Source organism: Rana temporaria, chromosome 4 (genome assembly GCF_905171775.1).
Source record: "Rana temporaria chromosome 4, aRanTem1.1, whole genome shotgun sequence".
NCBI lineage: Eukaryota > Metazoa > Chordata > Amphibia > Anura > Ranidae > Rana > Rana temporaria.
In genome coordinates, this window is record NC_053492.1 from 251521967 (window position 1) to 251548180 (window position 26214).

Genomic DNA, 26214 nt, shown 5'->3' on the forward strand with positions numbered 1-26214 from the left:
CTGACATTCATAGAAATTGTGTCCTACCATTTAAAGCTGAATTTCAGACAAACAACTAAAAAAATGCATACAATATCCATAAGGAAGCTATTTTATTTGCCAAAGGATTTGTATTTCTGTCCCTACAGTCCCAAAGATTTACAGAACTATTCCACAATGCAAAAAAAAAAAAACACCTGGCAGGCCAGAAGACTTGATTTTTTTCTACTGCAATTAGGTAGCACTTACAGTGGTTGTAAACCTCTGAAGGAAAAAAGGTTTGAATAAAGTTTACTTTAGTTTCTGGAGGAGATAGGGCTGTAGATAAACAGGTACAGCTTATGTGAGAGGATTTGTTTCATCACTGTGTATAATCTGAGGCTAGTCATATCAGCTGGCTTATTTAAGGGTTTATTATCACTTTAAAGGCCTTTTCCCTCTCTCATTCAGTGACTGGGCAGTAAAAAGAGAAGCAGCAGACTTATAACCTCTGCTTCGTGTTACGCTAAACAGGTGCTCCAGTGTAAAAAAGGAAACTGTGATATGTACAGGGAATGTAATAGCTGGACTCAAATTATATGAACATAGTCTTGGACTAAAGGAAGTTCCACATAAAACAATAATGTCCAAGAAAGATGACAAGTATATTGAAGTTAACAAATAAATCTTACATGGCACATAACAGTATTGGATGATTGAACATGAGTATGAGAATTTGAGAAAGTGGTATGCCCCGAAACATTTTGTCCTGGTAACCAGCTTAGTGTACTGTTCCTTGGTGTCCCTCCAGTTTGTTTTGGGTCAGCGACTAAGGACTCGGAGGACTTCTGCGTTCTGGTGACATCACTTCCTGGTTAGAGTCCCTTGAAGCTTCTCCATTGTGACTGGCAGCCATCTATGGCCCTGTCCTTGCTGAATGTTTGACTGGAGATCGGCACACTACTTTTGTCCTTTGCCTGCTAACTTTTCATCACTGCCTGGGATTACTGCTTGGCACCATGTAAGATTTATTTGATAACTTCAATGAACTTGGCATCTTTCTTGGGCATTATGTGGAACTTCCTTTAGTCCAAGATGGTGTGCATATACTTACATTCCCTATAGACACAACAGTTTCCTGTTATTTGTTTACACTGGAGTGCCTGTTCTTTCTTGCCATTCATCTGTTCCACTACCCTAGTGGCCACTTTAAAGGTTGCCAAAGCTACCCATGCACCTGACTGGGGTTACAATTTACATGCTTCTGTTGTAGTTTGGTGCCCAGGCTTCTTTGTAGCTATTATCTTCTTTTTGTTACTCAATTCTCTTACCCTATCAGCATGCATCTTATACTGAAATACACCTGTCTTGTTTTGTTCTACTTCTTCCACCCCCAGTCTGACTGGCACTGTACAGGGATTCCTAGAAGTCAATACCAAGTCAAATTCAGATACATATACTAGTAACATTTAAAAGACATACATCGAATGATAATTTAACAAATACATATTTTAACTAATAGAGAGCTACAGTAATTTGTGTTTGGCGTCAAGCTGGAATTCAGCATTAAAGTGGTTGTAAAGGCAGAAAGAAAAAACATTTTTTTTCTTAACCACTTCAATACCGGGCTTTAATACCCACCTCCATACCGGGCCTATTCTGGCACTTCTCTCCTACATGTACAAATCATCATTCTTTTGCTAGAAATTACTCAGAACCCCCAAACATTATATATGCTTTTTTAGCAGACACCCTAGGGAATAAATTGGCAGTCATTGCAACTTTTTATCTTGCACAGTATTTGCGCAATCATTTTTCAAACGCCTTTATTTTGGAAAAAAAATGATTTCATGAATTAAAAAATAACAAAACAGTAAAGTAAGCCCAATTTTTTTGTAAAATATGAAAAATGATGTTACACCGAGTAAATAGATACCTAACATGTCATGCTTTAAAATTGCGCACTCATGGAATGGCGCCAAACTTCGTTACTTAAAACTCTCCATAGGCAACGCTTTAAAATTTTTACAGGTTACCAGTTTAGAGTTACAGAGAAGGTCTAGTGCCAGAATTGTTGCACACGCTCTAACACACGCGGCGACACCTTACATGTGTGGTTTGAACAACGTTTACATACGTGGGCGGGACTTACGTGTGCGTTCCCTTCTGAGCACAAGCTACCGGGGGCAAGGGTGTTTTAATTTTTTTTTTTTTTTTTTTTTTTACTTATTTATTTATTTATTTATTACACTTTTTTGACATTTTTTTTTTTCGATCGCTTTTATTCCTATTACAAGGAATGTAAATATATCTTGTAATAGGAATAGTGTGTGACAGGTCCTCTTTAACCACTTGCTTACTGGGCTGGGCACATATACCCCCCTCCTGCACAGGCGAAATTTCAGCTTCCGGCACTGCGTCGCTTTACCTGACAATTGCGCAGTCATGCGACGTGGCTCCCAAACAAAATTGACTACCTTTTTTCCCCACAAATAGAACTTTCTTTTGGTGGTATTTGATCACCTCTGCGGTTTTTATTTTTTGCGCTTTAAACAAAAAAAGAGCGACAATTCAATATTTTTTACTTGTTGCTATAATAAATATCCCAATTTAAAAAAAAAAAAAAAAAAAAAATTCTCAGTTTAGGCCGATATGTATTCTTCTACATATTTTTTGTTTGCGCAAAAGTTATAGCGCCTACAAAATAGGGGACAGAATTATTATTATTTGTATTATTTTTTGGCGGCGATCTGCGATTTTTATTGGGACTGCGACATTATGGCGGACACATCGGACACTTTTGACACATTTTTGGCACCATTCACATTTATACAGCGATCAGTGCTATAAATATGCACTAATTACTGTATAAATGTGACTGGCAGGGAAAGAGTTAACACTAGGGGGCGAGGAAGGGGTTAAATGTGTACCCTGTATAGTGTTTCTAACTGTGGGGGGAGGGGACTGACTGGGGGAGGTGACCGATCTGTGTCCCTATATACAAGGGACACAGCATCGGTCTCCTCTCTCCCTGACAGGACGTGGATCTGTGTCATCCACGTCCTTGTCTGTGTAACCGCCGATCGTGGGTGCCTGGCGGACATCATGGCCACCAGGCACACGCATCGGCATCTCAGTGATGCGGCGGGCGCACGCGCGCCGCCCAGTGGCTGGAGGCCGTATATAGACGACCTCCCGGCAATTAGGATCCACATTGCGGCCGTAGAAAGGCGTCAGGCCGGCAGCAAGTGGTTAAGGAGAGATGCATGGTCAATAAGACCCCACATCTCTCCTCCAGGCTGGAAAGCATGAGATTGTGAAAAAAATTCACAGCTCTCATTCTTACTAGCCGCAATTGCGGTTTGTTTACTTACGGGTACCCGGGCGTGACGTCATCATCACATCACCGACGGTCATAGAGATGACTGGTGACCATCTGGTCACCAGTCATCTCTATGCTTCCCATCCGGCACACGGCGATTTACTCTCTGGGCCCCTGATGGCATGGGAGAGCCCAGAGAAGCACCGGATGGCGGCAGGAGGGGGGGATGTCCCCTCCCGCCGCCTATAAGAATGATCAAGCGGTGGAACCACCGCTATGATCATTCTTATGGTGCGCAGGATCGCCGCCGGAACAAAATGATATCTGAATGATGCCTCTAGGCTCTAGGTGCAGGCATCATTCAGATATCACCGCACAAAGTACAGGACGTCATATGACGTCCACCCGGGATAAGAGATCCCCTTTGTGGACTTCATATGACGGTGTGCGGTATTGAAGTGGTTAATGCATTCTACTGTGTGCAGCAGCCCCACTCAGGCTCCAGACTCAATCCAGCGATGTTGCATGAGAGTCTCAGCTTTCCCTCCTCATTGGTTGAGACAGCAGCAGAGCGCTATTGGCTCTGGCTGCTGTCAAAGTCAGTGAGCCAATGAGGAGACAGAGTGGGCAGGGCCAAATCGCAGCTCCATATCTTAATGAACACACAGAGCAGCGGCCTCGGCTCGGTTGCCACCTAGCAAGCCGGTTGTTGTGGGGGCACTCAGGAGGAGGGAGGGGCTAGGAACGCCAGTGGGAGACCAAAAGAATAGGAAGTTTTGGGCTTCTCTGTGCAAAACCACTGCACAGAGCAGGTAAGTATAACATGTTTGTTATTTTTAAATAAAAAAAGAACGAGACTTTAGTATCACTTTAACTATTTAACTAAAAAGCAGACTTAAGGTCAAATAACTTACCAAGCCAAATCATAAACAAGGAAGCAGGAAGCATGGGTAAGTATTCTGAAAACCTAGATGTACTTCTTTGACAGCAGCATAAGAAACATGTGCACCTAATGTTTTTTAAAGGACCAAGGTCTATACAAATTAACATACCCTTCATTTTTTTTTTTTTTTGGAGATACCCTTTACAAGGTACATTCACATCTTTAGTTCCCTTATTTCACAATAACCTGTTGCATCAAATGCAAACAAACATATCTGTTTTAACTGCCTTCATGATCAATTTCAGCTGTACTATTTTAGAAAAGGTAGAAGAAAAAAAAATCTAACTGTCATTTACTTTTTCTAATCAAAATATTTCAGCATAATGAAAAAACTAGTGGAGGACAGTACAGATCTATAACTTTTTTGCATATCACTTTCTAAACTGCAAAAAAAATGTGTCTGTTTATGATTTTTTTTTTTTTTTTTTACACCAGACATATTGTAAAACAGTGCAACATTGTGATATGGAACCATGCACAATTATTGTGCAGCTGAAAGGAAATCCTAAAAATTTAACAAGGTTTTTGTCAGAACTAATTGCATGAGAATACACTAGAAAGGGTGCACCACGTGGGTTTTATGTTTCCACAAAAAGGTCAGCCTACATAGTGGCTGAATAGTGAGATCCGAGACCAAGCTAGTACAATATCCACAGAGACACTGGAGGATGCATTTACTCACATTCATTACCATTATCTGATTGTAACAGTATAGTAGCCAAGAGATTGAACATGTAATGGGAAAGCCAAATAAAACCAAAGACAGAGTATTTGAGACTCGACTGATGGCAGAGTGCATGGTTTTCCATGTACAGGGTAGATGGTCTATCTGCTTACAAAGGGGTGACAGTTTGTTTTATTCACAGGTGTATAGTCAGAAAGTTAAAGGTTACGTGTAAAGATCACCTAATCTCTCTGTGCTCAGTTCAGAGAGCCATTGGCAGTTTAGAGCTTTATCTCCAATTTTCTTCCGCACAGATATTTTGTTTCTTATTCAAATGAAAAGCTTTTTCAATTTAATTCTGAACTAAAATAAAGAATGTCATTAAATCTTAAATAGCATCCAATCAAATCTTGTTTTAAGTCTTTTAGCAGGATGATTGCATCACATGGTTTAATCTGGGCACTTTTGCCTTTGTCACCATGTTCAATAAACAAATCCTTAAAAGCAAACCCGCAATTGGTTTTGTTCCTACCTTGTATAATCAGCATCAAATTAACTGGCAAAGGGGTCCTCTTTGGAATGTTATGGTGTGATGATGTTGTGTTCTGTGTCATCAGTATAAGGCATGCTCACCTAATGACCCATTCAGCTGGTGACTATGGTCACAGATGATGTGTAGGAGGATCTATGCTATATAAAAGGTCAATGTACACTATATGGTATATACTGTATACAGCTAAGGAGTCCCAATGATCATTCACCATAAATCGGCCAGTTTCAGTAAGAATCTGGGACAAAACTGTTTTATTATTAATCTATGAACCAATAGGAGGCAAGGGTGTCAACTTACAGTGTGTCAACTTGCAACTCAACGACAGTGGCCTTTCTAATGCAGGATAAGCCCCGTTTTCTGCTTCATTGTGATGAAGCTGTGGTCATGGTGTATAGTGTATTTAGAAATGAGAAGAGTAAACATGCTGTTCAAGCCCAAGACAAAAATAAAAGTCTGAACATTGCACCTATTCAAACCTTGAAGGGGATCTTTCTTCAAGTTGGACTGTACAGAATACAAATTGTTAGTAGCAATTTTCCTAAAATTGTGAGTTCTTTGAAGCAGTGCAAGACCTCAGACCAGTAGAGACAAGATGGTGTAAGTTCATAAGTGCAGAGAAATTCAAGGGACTGCCAACCACAAGCGACAACACCTTGTGGTTTGAGAATGTCTGAAATCAGAGAGTAAAGAAGTTTAGTCTGTAACTTTCTAAAGGACTTGTACTGCCAGCAAGCTGTGTATGCTTGATCTACAAGGCATCCTAACGTTACTGTTCTGTACTTTCAAGTGCTGTACTTAAAAACATAGCTGTACTTTCAGGCCAATGTAAATGTGGGGAAAAAGAAGGCAGGTAACATAAACAATATATATATTTTTAATAATAATTACAATGAAATAATGGACAATATACAGTTTTCAGAATACAATGTTTTTCAGGCTAGTAATTTATAAATATTCTCAAAAATGAACCCTGGCTTAACCCAAGGAGTGTTTATTGGATTCCAGCGCTACTTGATAATGAATATTCTACCTTTTCATAAAGAGTTTACCTTGTCTTAATGTAGCACAACATCTACTATCTCCTACCCTGCTGCAAGAATAATGCATGACTACACGTAAAAGATCAATATTCTGGTTATCCTGCTCTTTCCTTCTGACACCAAGCACCCAATGTTAGGCTAGGGATGAGCCGAATGTACGTGCCTGGGTTTGGTTCGAGGCGGGCTTGGTAAACTTTATTGAAGTTCGGGTGCAGAATCTGAACCCTGTTAAGGTTAATTGAAACCAAAATAAAAAAAACAAGTAATGGCTATTTTGCAGGCTAATAGGCAAGATTGTAAAACAATCGGCATGGAGGGCTGGGTACTACCCTGTGGAACATGAAGTAAAAAAATTGCTTGGAGCAGCAATTTTAATAATGCTTAGGCCTCGTACACACGACCGAGAAACTTGTCGTAAAATAAACATTGTTTTCCTCGACGAGTTCCTTGTCAGGCTTGTCGAGAATCTTGTCAAGCTTTCTTTGCGTACACACTGTCAAGACAAAATCTCGTTGTTCTCAAACGCGGTGACGTACAACACGTACGACGGCACTAAAAAGGGGAAGTTCTAATCCATTGGCGCCACCCTTGGGGCTGCTTTTGCTAATCTCATGTTATTGGGTATTAAGTAAAAGTTTGGTGAGAGACAATTTGCACTTTTCAGTCTGTTACAGCGTGACGAATGTGCAATCTCCATTACGAATGCTACTTTTACAGAAGGTGCGCTCCCGTCTCATACTTTATTCTGAGCATGCGGAGGCTTCTAAGCATACACACAAACGTGTTTCTCGTTGTAAACCAGCCCGACGAGAAACACTTGTTCTCTTTTTTTCTCGTCAAGATCCACGTCAGTCTTCTCGACGAAAAACATACACACGACACAATACAAGCTCTGCCACCAAGTTTCTTGATGGATTTTGCCAAGGAAAACGGTTGTGTGTATGAGGCCTTAGAGTAAAGCATTATAAATGCAAAATTCCTTTAAATACCCTACCAGTAAAGTGGTGCATCTATTCAATATATACAAAGTACTATCGTAAACATGATATTTACAGATTAAAAAAATTATGCTTACTTCTGTTTGTGCACAAAGTGGATGGGAATAACCTTCATCTATATCAAACCCTAATCATAGATGACTGTTTAATTTAGATGTTAATGAGGAACCCCCACAAAAAAGGCAAAGATTTCCCCGTAAAAAAATACATACCACATACGCATATAAACAGCCAAGAAAAAAAGTGTAAGTTCCCTGCAAAATCTATACCAGACCTTTACTTGAACATGCAGCCTGGCTGGTCAGAAAATGGAGGGTGTCAAGTGTGTGCCTTCCTCCCTCCTCAACCATACCAGGTCACATATCCTCAACATGATGCTACCTGTGGACAGTGGGTTATTGGAAACCCCCTTTAAAATAAGAGGGCCCCCTCTCATCAGATATAAGATTCACATCCCCCATGTGATGGAGCAAAGGATACCCCTTTACAGAAAGAAAAAATATATAAAGAGTAAGTAATGGCACCACTCTTTTTCAACAAAGTCCTTTAGAAAAAAATAAACAATAAAAACTGAAAAAAAGTCCTGGGGTGTAAATTCATTGCCAATTACAATGTCCAGCAATGCAGATCAGTTGTGATGAATGATGCCACCAAATGATAATCCTGCTCCCAACACTCACTTGCACCAACTTATTTCATCAGGCCCAGCTTCTAAATGAAAACAAAGTCGTGAGGTCTCCCAGGTGATCTCATTGACCAAATATGGCTATGGCCTATACTTTTATAGAGAAGTAAGAAAACTAACACATCAATATAGTATACTAAGCTGATGTGCTATATTTCTTACTTCTTTACTTGCATTGAGTGAACCAGTAGCTTGCATCACTTCCCTGTGAAATAACCTACTGGCTTAAAGTGGATGTAAACCAGATTTGTGAAATTTGACCTAAGCACATATATCTGTAGTAGACTCTCTCCAAAGCCCTGAGTCCAGTGTCTTTCTGCTGTTTCATTGCTCTGTTATCAGCATGATAACTTCTGACAAGTTCTCTGTCAACCAAGATAAAACCAGCCTGAAATTTGTGTTGAGAGAGGTTAGCAGAGAGCTTGACTTGTCACAGCACAGCTCTGCAAGTCTTTGCCTATGTGGAGTGGGGGTGTGCGGTTTTCCTTCAATCTGCTGTCTTGGCTGTATGCCAAGAATCCCCTCCCAGTGCTGAACAGGAAGAGAAAATCTCTTACACGATGTGAAATATAAATCCACTTTGTGTGTGCCAATGACCTTGAAAACCCAGATGTTAACATAAAAATAGCAATAACATAGACATTATGCTACACATTTACTTGTACATAGAGCAGGACTTTGGGAAGAAATACACAAAGCACATCAAGATACACACACCTCCTTAATGAAAGTCGCCCTTTAATCCGGCATATATCTTTCTAATTTCCCCCCTTTTTTTGCAAGCTGCCTCCCGTACAGGTATCTCCCTACTCTACTGTTTTCCTATATTCCATCTTCACCTTCCTTTGCTTCTCTTCCTTTCCTTCAACAAGTTCTTCTACCACATTCTTACTGACTACCTCAGAGGGTCAGTTCCTTTACCGGATTCTCTGACCAATTAGCAGGTTGTCTCTTATATTGGAGGTTTGTGACCCCATTACATTATTCAATTTTTTCCCAAGGGAGCAGGTGTCCTATTTTCATCGGGATTGAGGCGCGCAGCTATATTGAATATTGGGCAATATGGTCACAATGCCCATTTAAGTTTGTTCTTTATCACCAGCCCCCAGGCTACCAACAACAATTTGGAGGTTTTATGGTTTAATCTATTTGGGGCTTACTTTGGTATACCTTTGGTGGCAATAAGTAGTCTCACTTACAAATTCAACTCCATGGTGATCCCTCTGGAGACTCTTGAAATGCTGGAATATTGGATATATTGTTCTCACGATGCCTTCAATGTATTTTACCCCATTCAAATCCTCCTTTTTGGTTAATATCACACTGACATTGTACCGTTATTTTACTCATGGCAACCAATGACATTTCTTATTCTGTACTGCTTATCTATATTTTTGTTTTAATTCAATAAAAATATTAAAACAAAAGATACACACACCTCCTATGTTTAAACAACGTTTGCTCATCCCAAAGTACATCTTTAATATTAGTTTGTTTCTTTTGTTACAGTAAACTGTCACTAAAGCCTCGTACACATGATTGGATTTTCCAATGGGAATTGTGTGTTGACAGCCTGTTGTCGGAAAATCCGATCGTTTGTACGCTCCATTGGACAATTGTTGTCGGATTTTCCGCAGAAAATGTTGGATAGGAGGCTTTAAAAATTTTTGTAAAGAAAAGGTATTACAACCTATGGATAAAGGATGCTGCAAACCCCTGATGATACTTGAAGAAAAGAAAATTTACCCCTAGGGGCTTTGTGTTGCAGCAAGGTATAAATAATATACAAGTTTAGTAAAAAAGTATACATTTTATTGGAATAAATATAATTATCAAAAAGAGCCCCAAAAAAAAAAATAGGACTCCTATTTATTTATTTTTGGGGGGGGCTCTTTTTGATAATTATATTTATTCCAATAAAATTTATACTTTTTTACTAAACTTGTATATTATTTATACCTTGCTATAACAAAAAGCCCCTAGGGGTAAATTTTATTTTCTTAAAATTTTCTGTGAACAGCGGTCTGTTGTCGGATTTTCCGATCATGTGTACGCAAGTTCATCGGACAAAAATCCAAAGTACAAACATCAATGCTCGGAAGCAATGCTTACCAAACAGAAAATTAGCAGAAGGTGCCCAAAGGGTGGCACTAAAGAGCTAAAAATCCACGTAGTACGTAACTACGTTCATGTTTGTTGGCCGACAATTGTGTGCCGTTTGTATGCAAGACAAGTTCCTGGCCAACACCCTTTGGACAAAAGTCAGAGGCTTTGTCTGCGGAAAATCCAATCATGTGTACGAGGCTTAAAAAAGGCACAAGAAACTGACGAATAAATGGAAGATTGGGTATTACGTGCTTTACACTTGGTAAAACACTGCTGCAGGGTGCTTTGAACCTTGTGTTGCCACATTATAAAGATTACAGCATTTGGTCAGCTGGATGCAGTCCTAATGAATCCTGCAATTCAATGCTAGGTGCCTAACTGTAGGTTGCTGAGACCCCTGTATTGTATGGCATGATGATGGTGGTTTGGGAGTTGCCAGGACATTTCCATAGTAGTTTTAAAAGTGAAAAGCATCAGTTGGCACCTGGTGGCACTCCATTAAAAAATGTCTTTTACTGTATCAGAGACAGGTTTAGCTTAAATCAATCTCCAACAAAAGAATATACTTTCATTTTAAATTAGCAGGCTACTGTGTGAAGCAAAGGGTAATCTTACTAGCTTAAATTAGTGGTAAGCTTAAGCCTTCAAAGACAATTGTATGCCAGTGTTTGATGTATTTCACTATAATTAGCATATCTTTCAGCACAGTTAAATGCTTTCATTAATACTTACCAAAAGTTAATTGAATGCATACACCAAAAGTGAAACTCCTGTTTTGCCGAGAAAGAAAACAATCTCCTCTAGGTAAACTATATATATTGCAAAGATTGTAGTATTCAGTTTTGTTATTAAGAAAATTATGTTTCTTGTTCTTTCTCAAACTGGTGGGCAAATGGAACAATCTTTTTTTTATTATCAACACTTCAGCAATCTGTAATAAGAAAAGGAGCATCATTTGCATCCCCATTGCTACAAAAAAGTCTTAAATTGGTCATACAAAGGGATGGACTGGGACAAAAAAGTGGCCCTGGACTTCAGCCAGACCGGCCCACATTATTTTTCCAAACACACTCAAAAACAGTATATAAACTATACGCAAATTGCGCAAAAAAAAAAAACATAAGTAAAAACATTCCACTGTAATTATAAACAGGTTTTTTATTTGTATTCTTAATTTAGAAAAAAAAGATGCATTCCAACATTACAGACGCCTTTAGAATGACATGTGTAAGTTACACTCCATTCAATGGCAGGTGTCATAAATAAGAAAAACAGTTATAAATAACATCTTATTTTTAAATATAATATTAACAAGAAACAGTTCAATCAATAACTTGTGGGAATCACAAACATAAAAAGACAGCAAAAAATCCACACTAACATACAATTAACAATAAACGAAAAATTTAAACCGCAGAGGTGATCAAATACCACCGAAAGAAAGCTCTATTTGTGGGAATAAAAATTATAACAATTATATAAACAATTGTATTTGGGTACAGTGTTGTTTGACGCGCAATTGTTATTCAAAGAGTGAGAGCGCTGAAAGCTGAAAATTGGTCTGGACAGGAGGGGGGTTTAAGTGCCCAGTAAGCAAGTGGTTAAAGAAGAGGACTGCAGCCCAGAGAAGAAGAGCCATCCAGAAGTGTCCTGTTTACCCATTTCCAGGAAGATAACAGCTCAGTGGTGGATGAGCACCTTAGCAGAGCAGTTATTCCCCAAGCAGTGTGCTGCTGCCAAGACTGCCAGTACTGCCACTGGTCACTGATGAATGAATGTACTGCCACTGATGCATTAATGGCTGACCAGTGGCAGTACATTCATTCATCATCAGTGACCATGACCAGTAGTGGCAGTACATTCATTCGTCTGTGACCGTGGCCAGTGAATTAATTTGTCTGTGACCGTGGCCAGTAAATTCATTCATCGGTGACCATCATCAGTGCAGGACATGTCACATTATTACATCAGTTACTATGACCAGTGGCAGACAGTACATCCCCCTCCCCGCCATGCTGCATATTAAAAAAATCTGAATGGCAGTCACAGTTCATAATCTTCATACACATATCACATTATTACATCAGTTACTATGACCAGTGGTGGCAGACAGTACATCCCCCACCCCCCCTCCGCCATGATGCATATTAAAAAAAAACAGAATGGAAGTCACAGTTCATAATCTGTATACACATATCACATTATTACATCAGTTACTATGACCAGTGGTGGCAGACAGTACATTTACCCCCACCATGCTGCATATTAAGAAAATCAAAATGGCAGTCACAGTTCATAATCTGCATACATCAAACTGCACTGTAGTCAGATGGCTGCATAACATTCCGTATGCATCTCAGCCTAATATGCCTCAGTAGTATTTGTTTCTTAATCCTACTTGTAACTTGTTGAACTTGCTGGCAATGGTGGTGGCACTGACTGTATCGTTGTTCTTCTTCCTCCTCAGCAGCGCTGGCTCCGCCGCCTCCTCATGGAACTTGAACAGCCGCTCTCCTCGGGGTCGGCTCCTCCCATGCTCCTCCTCCCATCCCCTCCCACCTACGACCATGACCCCTGAGAGGGGAGCAGGGCCGCTCTAAACATAGGAGGAGCCAGAGGGAAGTGTTGGTGGCACTGGCAGCCGCAGCGTGTTGGTTATTGGCTGGCGCCGCCGCTGGGTACGTGCAGATACGTGCAGGTAAATAAATACTCAATCACCCAGAGAAACATTGATAGTGATTGACAGCCGGCCCACTGCCGATCAGCCCTCCGGGAATCTCCCGGTACTCCCGATGGCCAGTCCATCGCTGGTCATACACTGAACAAATTTCACCAGGAACCAGCTAAATTCACTTTGTGGGTGGCCCTTCCAGTCTTGTTTTATTTACCAAAGTTCAATAATTCTATCAACTTTTGTTGAATAAGCCTGGTGGAACATGTTATGGCTGAACAGCAACTGCATCCAATCAGAAGCAGCTGATGTTTCAGTATTCTGACAGACAACACAAGCAGGGGGTCAAGTCTATCTGAGCTGTTTTCCATGGATGAAGGGATCTTTTGGATCACTTTTGTTCAGGCCACCGAATGATTTTGTAAAGGTGTAGAGAATGATCACTTTGCAAAGTAAACTTTCACTTAGCTTAGAGAATGAGATAAATCAGCGCTGAATCCAAAAATCTATTCATGTGCAAGCATAAATCATGTTATTTTTCATTTTCCTCGCAAACGATTGGGCATTTGCTAAGCTTGGCCAAAATTCACTTTGCAAAGTAAACTTGCTCTATTCCTTTAGTAAATCAATCCCACTTTTTCAGCAAAAATGAAATGGCAGGGGATGCTTCTAATTTGAAAAAGAAGGAACTCATTAATTTTATGTGAAAACCTAGTCAATACTCAATGGCTGATGAAAGGAAACCTTCAGGCTAAAGTGCAAAGTAAAATGCAACAGCACTGTGTTGATGGAACACTCAAATGTCAATGGCAGATAACTATAGATAATTGTAGACAAAAAATAGCAAACATCAGTGCATTTACTATTAGACACAGTGGATAATACAGGCATAACAGAAAAAATAGGGGATATGAGTTACACACTTTACTAGTCACATGGCAATAGGTGATATCAGGCAGCACGGGAAAAACCTGTCTTTTCAATTACATAATTGGGAGATGTCTTTAAGCTGTTTGTGATGCTAAGGAAAAGTACGGTCCTCACATGACAATATATTCTGGAATCACATATTTTGCATGTGTAATAAATGTATACTATTTACATTTCAGATTTCCCTGGCTTAACCACTTTGATGGCCAAAGACCAGGCCACTTTTTGCGATTCAACACTGCGTCGCTTTAACTAATAATTGCGTGGTCGTGCGACACGGCTCCCAAACAAAATAGACGTCCTTTTTTCCCACAAATAGAGCTTTCTTTTGGTGGTATTTGATCACCTCTGCAGTTTTTATTTTTTGCCCTATAAACAAAAATAGAGCGTAAATTTTGAAAAAAAACCAATATTTTTTAGTTTTTTCTATAAAAAAATATACCCTAAAAATATATATATATATAAAAAATTCCTTAGTTTTGGCCGATACGTATTATTCTACATATTTTTGGTAAAAAAAACCCGCAATAAGTATATATTGATTGGTTTGCACAAAAGTTATAGCGTCTACAAAATAGGGGATAGAATTATGGCATTTATTATATTATTAATTTTTGTTTTTACTAGTAATGGCGACGATCATCGATTTTTATCGATTTTTATGGCGGACACTTTTGACACGTATTTGGGACCATTGTAATTTTTACAGCGATCAGTGCTATAAAAATGCACTGATTACTGTGAAAATGACACTGGCAATGAAGGGGTTAACCACTAGTTGGCGCTAAAGGGGTTAAGTGTGCCCTAGGGAGTGCTTCTGACTGTAGGGGGGATTGGCTGTGTGTGACACGACAGTGATCACCACTTTGTATTACAGGAAGCTGTGATTACTGTCCTGTCACTAGGAAGACTGGGGAAATGCCTGTTTACATCAGCATTTCCCTGCTCTTCTTCACAGTGACACGATCGCGGGTATGCCCGCGGACATCCAGTCAGCGGGGCCCGCGGTCAGAGTCATGGAGCTCGTGGTGGGCGTGCGCGTCCACAATAATGCTGTCTTAAAGGGGACGTATATATACGTCCTTTTGTCTGCCCATGCCATGCTGCAGACATATATATGCGTGCAGCTGGCGGCAAGCTGTTAAATATAACAGGAGCAGCACCCCAACCTGATTCAATACAACTTTAAAAAAGGCTTTTAGGTAGTTTTGGCTGTGATACCTGATTTTTTTTATTCATCTGTAATAGGCCTGAATTAAACAATCGAAGTAGCAGACACAGCAGATTTAAAAAGGTACCTGTATAAGAAAGTGTAGTATTAAAAGAAACTTCACACGAGTTGGGCAGAGGCAAAACAGTTCTATCATATATTTTGTGAGCTGTTTTTTTGCAGTATGGCATTTGGCACAGAACCTACTGTCACTGTGTGTTTTGGAGGGGGCTGTGGGCTGGCCTCCTACCCAAAGACTATGGCCCAGCAGACAACAAGAGACTTGGGGACAAAATGGTGTTGGGATAATTTAAGTATGTTCCTATATAAGTTGCATCCCTTCTCCCCATCCTCCTTTTGTTATTGTGTTTAATTATGCTATGTCATGGCACGTAGACAAAAGGTGTGGAGATGCATCCCAGCGGGGGACGTGTAAGATCCATCACAGCATTGCATTGTTTTAAAAGTTTAAAAAATATATAAAATAGAGTGCACAAAATTACTTCAAGACCATAACCCCACATTCCCTGAACCTCATTCCCAAAATATTTAAGGCCTCTGGCACACTGCAGCTTGAAAAAGCTCAGTGCAGCTTTCTTTTTTTTTTACTGAGCTAAAATACAGCCCGTTAATTGTAATGAGCCTATGCACACAGGCGCGCAAACAAGCGCTGTGCATTTTTCCTGTAAAAAAAAGAGAATAATCTCCATTTGGTCAGTAATTTACGCCTCATGCACGCAAGTGCGTGCAAATGTTAATTTGCATATTATACAGAATGAGAAAGCGAGAATAAATTTATGCGAAAGTTCGCAAAATTGTGCGAGCGCAAATACGTGAAAATGCATGAAAGTACTTACAAAAAAACGCCTGAAATTACGCCTGAAAAAGTAGATGCTCAGACTAAACAGACTCCGTGTATGTATTTGGTAGAAATTTGCTAGAGTCAGGACAGTATGTGTGCGTTTGAAAAAGCAGAAAATTGGTTGTAGTGGCAACATATGGTTTCACTCCCAGCTAGGGTGCCCTGAGAACTTATTGAAATTAGTTTTTTGGCACATTAACACAATTTCTTTGTTGCCTAGAACCTATACTTAGCTTAGATGTAACAATCTCAGGTGTGTTCATTTGTTTCTATGTCATAAGGGCTGCGTCCCCATTGCTCGTGAATGCTCCCGGGCATCTACTTTGTTATTATCAGTACTGTTTTCTTGTTGGCTCTTTTTTAACTTGTTATTATGCAAGAAAATATTTGAACAAGAAAGAGCTGAAAATTGAAAGAGCTCTGCAGGGCGGGCCTGTTTTTATAGATCTGCTACCCATAGCTCTGCCTGCAGAATAACAGCCATTGTAAAAGTGCATGCTATTTGGCTTTCACATGCATGAGGAAACAGGAGACTATGTACCAAAGAGTCTTGTGTGAGCAACACTTAAATAAGGCATGTTAGCAACAAAAGGTGTCCTTCTCAAAAGCAGCCACTTTTGTCTAAAGTCCTGATAATAGGCGTTTTATGCCACCTACTCATGGGTGCATAGCAGCCATTTTTGTTGGGCCTGCTAACACACCATTTTACTCCTCCGATTTAATCTAGTGGAAAGTCCTGGGCCTTTTTCTTCTCCTCCCAAAGGATGCATTGCAACTCTTTTTTGGGTCTGCAAAATGTGCACTTTCTTTTTCCTCCTCCTCGGGAACATATATTGGCCATTTTGTATAGACTTCTAATACACTCTTTTATATCTTCTCATTAAAAGCATGCATTCCAGCTATTTGTACCGGACTGCTAAAGTGGCCTTTTACTCCTCTTCCTCCTCCTTTTTAGCAAATCATGCCATATTCCCAATTTGCTAGCGACTGACTATGAGGGTTCAGTGAAAATTTAGGGATGTTATCCCCTGGGTCAATTCATAGACCTTCACAGACCTCTGGTTGGTTGGGATGCTCGTGGTGAAAAATAAACAATTTTCTGCATTTGTGATACTGCCATAGGTTGAGTTTAGAGGTATCTTGATATAGCGCGGTCTTACCCCGAAGGGTCCCGATGCGCTTGACTAGGGCCAATTTAGACAGGAGACAATAACTTATCAGCATGTCTTTGGAGTGTGGGAGGAAATCCAAGTAAACCTACACAGGCAGAGGGAGAATATGCAAACTCCAGGCAGATGGTGTCGTGGTTGGGATTCGAACCAGCGACCCCTTTGCTACTAGGTGAAAGTGCTAATCTGTGACACAGATTAGATCTTATTAAAAGGAGTGAAAGGCCAACAGTCTTTAAAAGAAAGAAAGGGCAGAAACCTGGGCTTTCATAGTACTGAAAAAATGCTTGTCCAGACCCAGCCATTTTGCCATTTTCTACTACTATTTTTGTATGTTAAATTTTTTTTAGACAATTTACAGATTAGCATTTTTTAGCTTCACTTTTTTGTAACTACATTTTCAATTTACTCGTAAGGCCTTTTAAACAGGCTGATGAGAATGCATCACCTGACCTAGCTTAACAGCTTCAGCCCCGGAAGATTTGACCTCCTTTTTGACCAGAGCTTGTTTTACAATTCGGCACTGCGTCATTTTAACTGACAATTGAACGGTCATGAGATGCTGTACCCAAACAAAATTTGTGTCCTTTTCTTCCCACAAATAAAGCTTTCTTTTAGTGGTATTTGATCTCCTCTGTGGTTTGCACTATAAACAAGGAGCAACCATCTAAAAAAAATGTTTTACTTTTTGTTTTTAAAAAACGAATTTCTTCAACAGTTTAGGCCAATATATATTTTTCTACATATTTGTGGTAAAAAAAAAAAACAATAAGCAATAAGCGTATGTTTATTGGTTTGTGCAAAAGTTATAGCATCTGCAAAATATGGGAAATATTTATGTCATTTTTTTTATTTTATTTTTTTACTAGTAGGCGGCGGCAGCGATCTGCGATTTAGAGCAGTACTGCGACATTGCGGCAGACACTTTTGACACATTTTTGAGACAATTGACATTTATACAGCGATCATTGTTATAAAAATGCGCTGATTACTGTGTAAACGTCACTGGTAGGGAAGGGGTTAACACTAGGGGGCGATCAAGGGTTTAAATGTGTTCCCTACTTAGTGTTTATAACTGTATGGGGATAGGACTGACTAGGGGAGGAGACATAATGTTGTATCTACTTACTAGGAACAAACGATATGTCTCCTCTCCCCTGGCAGAACAGGGATTCGTGTGTTTACACACACAAATCCCCATGCTGGCTCTCATGCCCGTGATCATGCATGGCTGGCGGTGATCGCACCACTGGCCACATGCAACAAGTCGCCCCTCTTAAAGGGAAAAACGTTTACACTTTGTAAAAGTAGCCCTAATTTTGCGTTTGCAAACTAACAACTTACAGAGACTTCACGAAGGGAAACCGCTTCGTGGATCTCCGTAAGTGCTAATTTGCATACCCGACGCGGAATTTCGACGAGAAATGCCCCCAGCGGCGGCCGAGGTACTGCATCCTAAGATCCGACAGTGTAAAACTATTACACCTGCCGGATCTTAGGAATATCTATGCGTAACTGATTCTGTGAATCAGTCGCATAGATAGAAACAGGGATATGACGGCGTATCAGGGGATACGACGGCGTATCAGGGGATACGACGGCGTATCAGTAGATACGCCGGCGTATCCCTTTTGTGGATCTGGCCCTAAATATATTAGATATGTTCATGGATTGTATACTTTTAGATCTTGTTTCATTGTTGACTTATTTTAATTTTTTTTTTTTATATATAAAAATGCAAGACATCACAGAGGATACAGCAGTGTAAAATTGACCTGCAACATGACAGTTTTAATCAAGGATAATAGGCCTAACAGGTGTATGCCATGTTTTTATTTTATCTATGTGGATGGGGGTGGATTCAATGGGTGATACCATGCGAGATGGTTTAGGAGCACACTGTAGAAAATTAATAGAAGAAGAAGCCCATGTGTTGAAGAATGACCTATCAATCAGTTGTTGTGGACAGATATAAAGATTTTTTGGGTTTACAGATCTGTGCACATAGGTGGGGAAAGTAAGAACAATTTACCTTCAAAATCACAAGCATAGTTTGTTAACTGCCTGCTGATTACTAACATGTACGCGACAGCCTTCTTCTGATTCTCTGGTGCACATGAGCGCACCCCCTGCTGACCCGTGCTGTGATTAGACACAGCAGGTTTTAACCAATGATTTGGCTGAAGTCAGCTGACCAGCTGTGTCCAGTCATGCACAGTTCTTTACTAACATAAAAGCAGAAAAAAGAGGGTGGGTAGTAAAGTAAAAGCAACACACATTACACACAGTTAACCCCTTGATTTCCCCTAGATATTAACCCCTTCCCCGCCAGTGACAGTAGCACATTGTCAATGTACATTATTATCATTGATCACTGTATTATTGTCACTAGTGACAAATGTGTTAGTTAGTGACCGTCCCAGATAGTGCCTTTTAGTGCCAGATTGCCCATCACCTTTCATAGTCTCACTATAAGCCGCTGATCCCCACCATTACAGTACAGCATCTATATTGTACCTGTGTAAATTCCAGTATATATCGTAGTTGAAGCTATAACTTTTTTCTTTCCTTTTCACTTTTTTGAAAAGACATGTAGCGGAATACATTTAGGCCTAAATTTATGAAGAAATTAGATTTTCTGATTTTTTATTGGATCTGTTTTATAACAGGAAGTTTAAAATGTTGTGGTATTTTGTTTATATAATGAAAACAGTTAAAACCTAGTAGTGATCAAAAACCATCAAAAGAAAGCTCTATTTGTGTGAAAAAAAATTTTTAAATGTTATTTATGTGCAGTGTTGCATGACTGGGCAACTGCCAGTTAAAGTAGCACACAATCACAAAATGTCATATACTGTATGCATTAACAGCTGGTAATTCTGATATAAAGGTCCTTATTTGTGAACAAGGTCCTTGTTTGCAATACGGGGTGGCAACACTCTTCCCCTCTTTCTCACAATCTTCTGCCTTCAAATCACCTTGCCATATGCCTTCCCAAAGGAAAAGTAATCTCTTTTGCTATTACGCATTGCTGAGGAGCATTACATTGTTTTTTTTAAATCCTACTGACTTTTTTGGAAGTAGTCAGACACAAAGATACAACATATACAAATGGTCAGCTTTATTACAACATACGAAAACATGAAAAAAAAGATTAAAAGCAAAATATGCAACAAGAACTGAATTTACAATTTTCCACGTATAGGAATTGCCATTAAGAAAAACTGATGGAATACATGTTAAGTCTCAACATGTTTCATGAATCAACTGTTCACTTCCTAAGGAGTTGATACTACTGACAGGGTGTCTGTGATTAAAATGAACCAAAATAAAAAAATCAAACATCATATAGATATCAATATTGAGCCACTGAAGGGAGTATCATGAATACTCAGCATAATAAACACAATTCCATAGAGGCCTTAAGCCCTGTACACGCGATCGGTTCATCCGATGAAAACGGTCTGATGGACCGTTTTCATCGGTTAACCGATGAAGCTGACTGATGGTTAGTCGTGCCTACACACCATCGGTTAAAAAACTGACCATGTCAGAACGCGGTGACGTAAAACACAACGACGTGCTGAAAAAAATTAAGTTCAATGCTTCCAAGCATGCGTCGACTTGATTCTGAGCATGCGTGAATTTTTTAACCGTTTTTTTTTCTATAGGGTTAGGAATCCATCGGTTAAATTTAAAACAAGTTGGCTTTTTTTTAACCGATGGATAAATAAACAATGGCGCTCACACACGATCGGTTTGGACCGATGAAAACAGTCCATCTGACCATTCTCATCAGTTTAACCGATCATGTGTACGCGGCCTAAGAAACACCAGATGATAACCACAAGCAGGAAGTCTGTCCTGGTGGTTGTGAAAATGGAGAATAATAGAAACCTGGCAGCACTGCAGGAAACAGGGGCAAACAGACAGATATGGCACTATCACAAAATTGCCATGTCACAGATCCCTATTGTACTTCAAAAATATATAAAGAAATGCCCAGGAGTTTTAATAAGTCATAAAAGAAGACACAGGAAAAAGAGCTGACATCAGAAATAATTATAAGAGACGGTAAATCCCAATTGAAATAAAGGTAATCAAAAACAAACACAGATATTATTTCAGAGACAATAGCCAGAATTATTGTACAGCCACTTCATAGTATGTAGGCAACTTCCATAAGCCATGATGAAAGAGATAGAAATGGGTCTGGAAAGAAAAAAATGCATTATTCAATAGACAATATACTGTAAATATTGTACCATCAATGTACAGTGTGTAAGCAGCTTTATTAGGATGGAATTCCAGATGGAGAGAAAGGGTACATTTTATTAGGAAACAAAGTAAAGTATATTATTTTAGAGACAACATCTGAAAATATTGCACAAAAAAAAAACATGCATAATGTGTAAGCAGGTTTAAAAGGCCACAGTTTAAGATGACAAGCAGGTTTTACTGTGAAATAAAAATCAAGGAAAAACATTTTTTAAGGCAACAGACAAAATAGTGTACAGACTCACTGCACTGTATGTTAATCATTGGCCTATATATTATGGGGGACCCAGAGTATCCTCATGTTTATACATACCATTTAGAAGGACTTCAGAGAATATTCCTTCAACATACTGTAAAATCAATCTACACCAATCTGATAATTCTCATCTGTTTGCCCACTGTATATATTTACATGGTTTATATGTTGTAATAAATGTCTTACTAGTTTGTTTCATAAAGGTACTTTTAAATTCTGACTTCTGTGTTTTTGGAACACATTTATTTGTGTATTTGTACAAACACAAATGTGGTGCCATGTATTTGTACAAACACAAATGTGGTGCCATGGTGCTTATTGTGACTAGTGCGCTACTCTGTGTATGAATACGTAGGTGCAGGGGATAAATACAAATGTCAAAATAATAAATGGCTAAGAGATTAGATAAAAATAATTTCCAAAAATACAGTATGTGTATTAAAATAACACGAATAAAGCTGCCACCAATTGTAGTGTCACCGTGTATACAGTCAAATAGTAAATATAGGTATGGGGTGGCGCTAAATCTGTAGATTTCTAAATTAAATGACAAAATCATACAAAAATAACCATAATAGTGGAAGAAGTATATACACATAAAAACAACATATATCATAAAAGTGAAAATAGTGACCTAAAAGGTAAAACAAGCATGTGACTGTCACTTAAAAATATCTACAATGGGTAATTTTGCCAAAGACCTGTGTGAAGATAGTGAACACCACAAATACAATGTTATTTGTGGTGTTCACTATCTTCACACTGGGGGGGTGCAGCCAGAGTCAGCTAGTTTCAGATTGCCCGCCTACTATAACTATCACATATTCGGGTCTACATTACGCGCTATACGCCGGAGCGCGCAATACCCCAATAAATACGGTAAGTTGCTGATCACAGTCCTTACTACTATAAAATAAATAATAATAATAATTCCAGTATCTATATCAGACGCACTAACTTTCATGTAAACCAAATAATATACACTTATTGGGATTTTTTTTTTTTTTTACCAAAGACGTAGTAGAATACATTTTAGCCTAAACTCATGAAGAAATTGATTTTTTTTATATATATATTTGTTACGTTGTATAGCAGAAAATAAATACCACCAAAAGAAAGCGCTATTTGTGTAAAAAAAAGTACATCAATTTAATTTGGGTAAAGTGTTGCATGACTGTGTAATTGCCAGTTAAAGTAGCGCATTGCAGAATAGCAAAAAATGCTCTGGTCTTGAAGGGGGTAAAATCTTCAAGAGGCCAAGTGGTTAAAGTTGTGTATGCAAAGTTATTATTTAATTTCTAGGATGCTTGAATCACATCCATTTCTCACTAACAATCTCAATTTCTTGCTTATTGTGACAGCGGTGATGTGATTTCTGTTAATATTTTTTTCTCACTTTGTTTCTGTTTCAATAACCCTCTTTTTTTTAACACTGTAGTTAAAAACTGTAGGAAATCATCACAAAAGTTAATCAAGCAATAAAAGCCTTTTCAGTTTTTTTTTGTTTTTTTTTTGACTGTGTGACAAGGTAGTTTTAAAACAAATTAATTGAAATGGCAAAAAATACATATTCAAATGACATAAATGTTATAAGAGATTCAAATGGAAAGCTGAATAACAATAAAAAAGATTAATCGGCTATCTAGATCATACTGTGAAAAGAACAGAAACTTAGCTCATATTTAAAGCATTGCTTCATAATGAGGCATTAGGATCACTCCTATAAATTCATCCAGCCAGTTAAGGGAATGGCAGAGATTTAATCAAACGTCCAGACAGGGCATATTGCTGTTAAATTATATCTCTTCATGCTAATGTATTAATGTAGTTAGTTTCAATTGTGTCATCATGAGATGACCAGCACGGTATGTCATGGAAGACTGCTGACTATCAGCAGTAGGTAGAGCAGTAGATACTTGTGATATTTTCTGATAAATTCGTTATTCTGACTATTTGATATCTGTGTTAATATATTTCATGAGTACCAACGACTGTCATTTGCAAAAAATCTTAAGGTCTTAAATTAAGAACTGATTAAAATGTGCTCTGTGTGGTCATTTCAATTTTGCAAGTGCTACAACATGAGCTATGCTTTCGCCCTTACCATTAGGAATTGCTCTTTATGCATATGGCAGCTGTATAGAGATTGGCCTTACAATAATATTCAAAGATTCTATATAAGGGTTGATATGAGACCAGCCTGTTGTGAAGCCCCTGTAGCTGTTGATGACACGCTGTGACACCGGACCAGCCGTTTTCCCTATCATGCCTGTGTTATCACTGGTTTTGTGAGTAACCATTTTACTGTGTACAAAATTATTTGAATTAAATTCCTACTTACTGCACTTAGTTTGGCGCATTTTCCTTCTTGCTTGTACATATATAAGGGTTGAGCTTGTCACACCTTTTATAGCCTATCCTAGCTAAGCTGTCATGCCACCAGGTAGCCCTTAAAAATGACATGGAGACAAAGATTCTGATAAAATACACATTTTGTATTTGCGCTAGAACGATCCAAAAAAAAAAACTGAAAACCCGCGGAACCCCCGCTTTAACCACTTCAGCCCCGGTAGAATTTCCCCCCTTCCTGACCACAGCACTTTTTGAGATTCGGCACTGTGTCGCTTTAACTGCCAATTGGGCGACGTTGCACCCAAACAAAATTGATGTCCTTTTTTTCCCACAAATGGAAATTTCTTTTGGTGGTATTTGATCACCTCTGCGGTTTGTATTTTTTGCGCTATAAACAAAAAAAGAACGGCAATTTTGAAAATAAAGCAAAAAAAGCAATATTTTTACTTTTTGCTATAATAAATATCTCAGTTTAGGCCGATATGTGTTTTTCTACATATTTTTGGTAAAAAAATCGCAATAAGCGTATATTGATTGGTTTGCGCAAAAGTTATAGCGTCTACAAGATAGCATTGTTATTATTATATTTTTTATTAGTAAGAGCGGCGATCAGCAATTTTTATCATGACTGCAACATTATGGCAGACACATCTGATACTTTTGATACTATTTTTGGACCATTGTCCTTTATACAGCGATCAGTGCTATAAAAATGCACTGATTACTGTATAAATGACACTGGCAGGGAAGGGGTTAACCACTAGGGGGCGAGGAAGGGGTTAAGTGTGTCCTAGGGAGTGATTCTACCTGTGGGGTAAAAAAAAATCTGACATTCTGCCCATGTGTATTTCAGTCTATCCCACATAAGCCAATGGCAGAGAGAGCTGATTGGAGTGTTTTGGCGAGGGGGGCGTCCCCCTATCAGAACACAACAGCTCCGCAGGGGAGATCACTGGACCTTGCATGGTTAGTACAGTGGCTCCGACCAAAGCTGTTAGTATTTTTTCAAGCAATACACACTGGACAGGACTTACTACAGGTACCCGCACCACTCCGTGTTTTGTTCTACACTGTCATCAGTCTCAGGGGACAAACAGGACAAGAGGTGTAAGGGAGAGCTCTCTCATCAGACCGGCTTTTACCAGGTACGTGACAGTTTCGTTTTCTTTGCGAATGTCACTTTTGCTGTAGTACATTGTATACATTGCAAAGAAACTTCACAAGTAGGTTAGGGCACACCCCAAGCATGTTATTTAAAGGAATTGGGCATTTTCTATGCTTCACTTTAAGCATTATTAAAAACACTGCTCCTCACTAAATAGTGTTTTTTTTTTCTTTTAGTATATGTGTCCCAGGACAGTACCCAGACCTCCCTGCCTCCTTTCCCTTGTCAGTTATCTTTGAAAAGGCCCAAAGCTGATTTTAAAGATTGAGGCTGGTGGCAGCTAGGAATTTTGCATTCTTAGGAGGTTGTCATCATCATATTTCTACATTAATACATGTTTTCCTAAAAGGGGAAATAGGCAGTAATTTACTTTCTGTCAGTGTAACTTTTCACGATTCAGATGAATCTTCCTTTCTTTTCACAAGCATTGACATATAATGGGTATTTGTTAGGGTTTTGTGAATTAATTAAGAGCACCAAAGAAAAACTTTTTTTACATTGTAGCTTAAATGCACAAAAGAAACAAAAGTGCATATATAAACAAGTAATAGCAAAAAGACACAATGTAAATATACAATAAATATGGAAAAACAAAAATGAAAAATACAAAACACATATACTTCACCTATTGTTCTGTACAGTTCTGGTTCTTTGGGCAAGATGTTTTGGCTCTAGATATATGATAACCCTTAAAATTAACACTGAAGCTACACTTTTGTAGAGCTGCTGCCTTGGGTTGCTCTTTAGGTTTATACATATGGTTGCCATTGATCCACTGGCCATCTGTTTGGATTTCTAGCAAAAAAGGAGAAGATATTGGTGAAAAGGGCAGTTCAAAGAACGACAAAAAGAGTTTTACTTCTCTACAGGGTTATGAATTTTCTGTTCTACTAAGCTGAATAGTGAACAGAATAACTTCCTAGTTATGATTCAGGACAACAGCTGCAGATACAGGAGAACCATTACACCTACAGACCAATTGTGCTGCATCTTAAAGCGGTTGTAAAGGTACACTTTTTTTTCCTAAATCGCTTCCTTTACCTTAGTGCAGT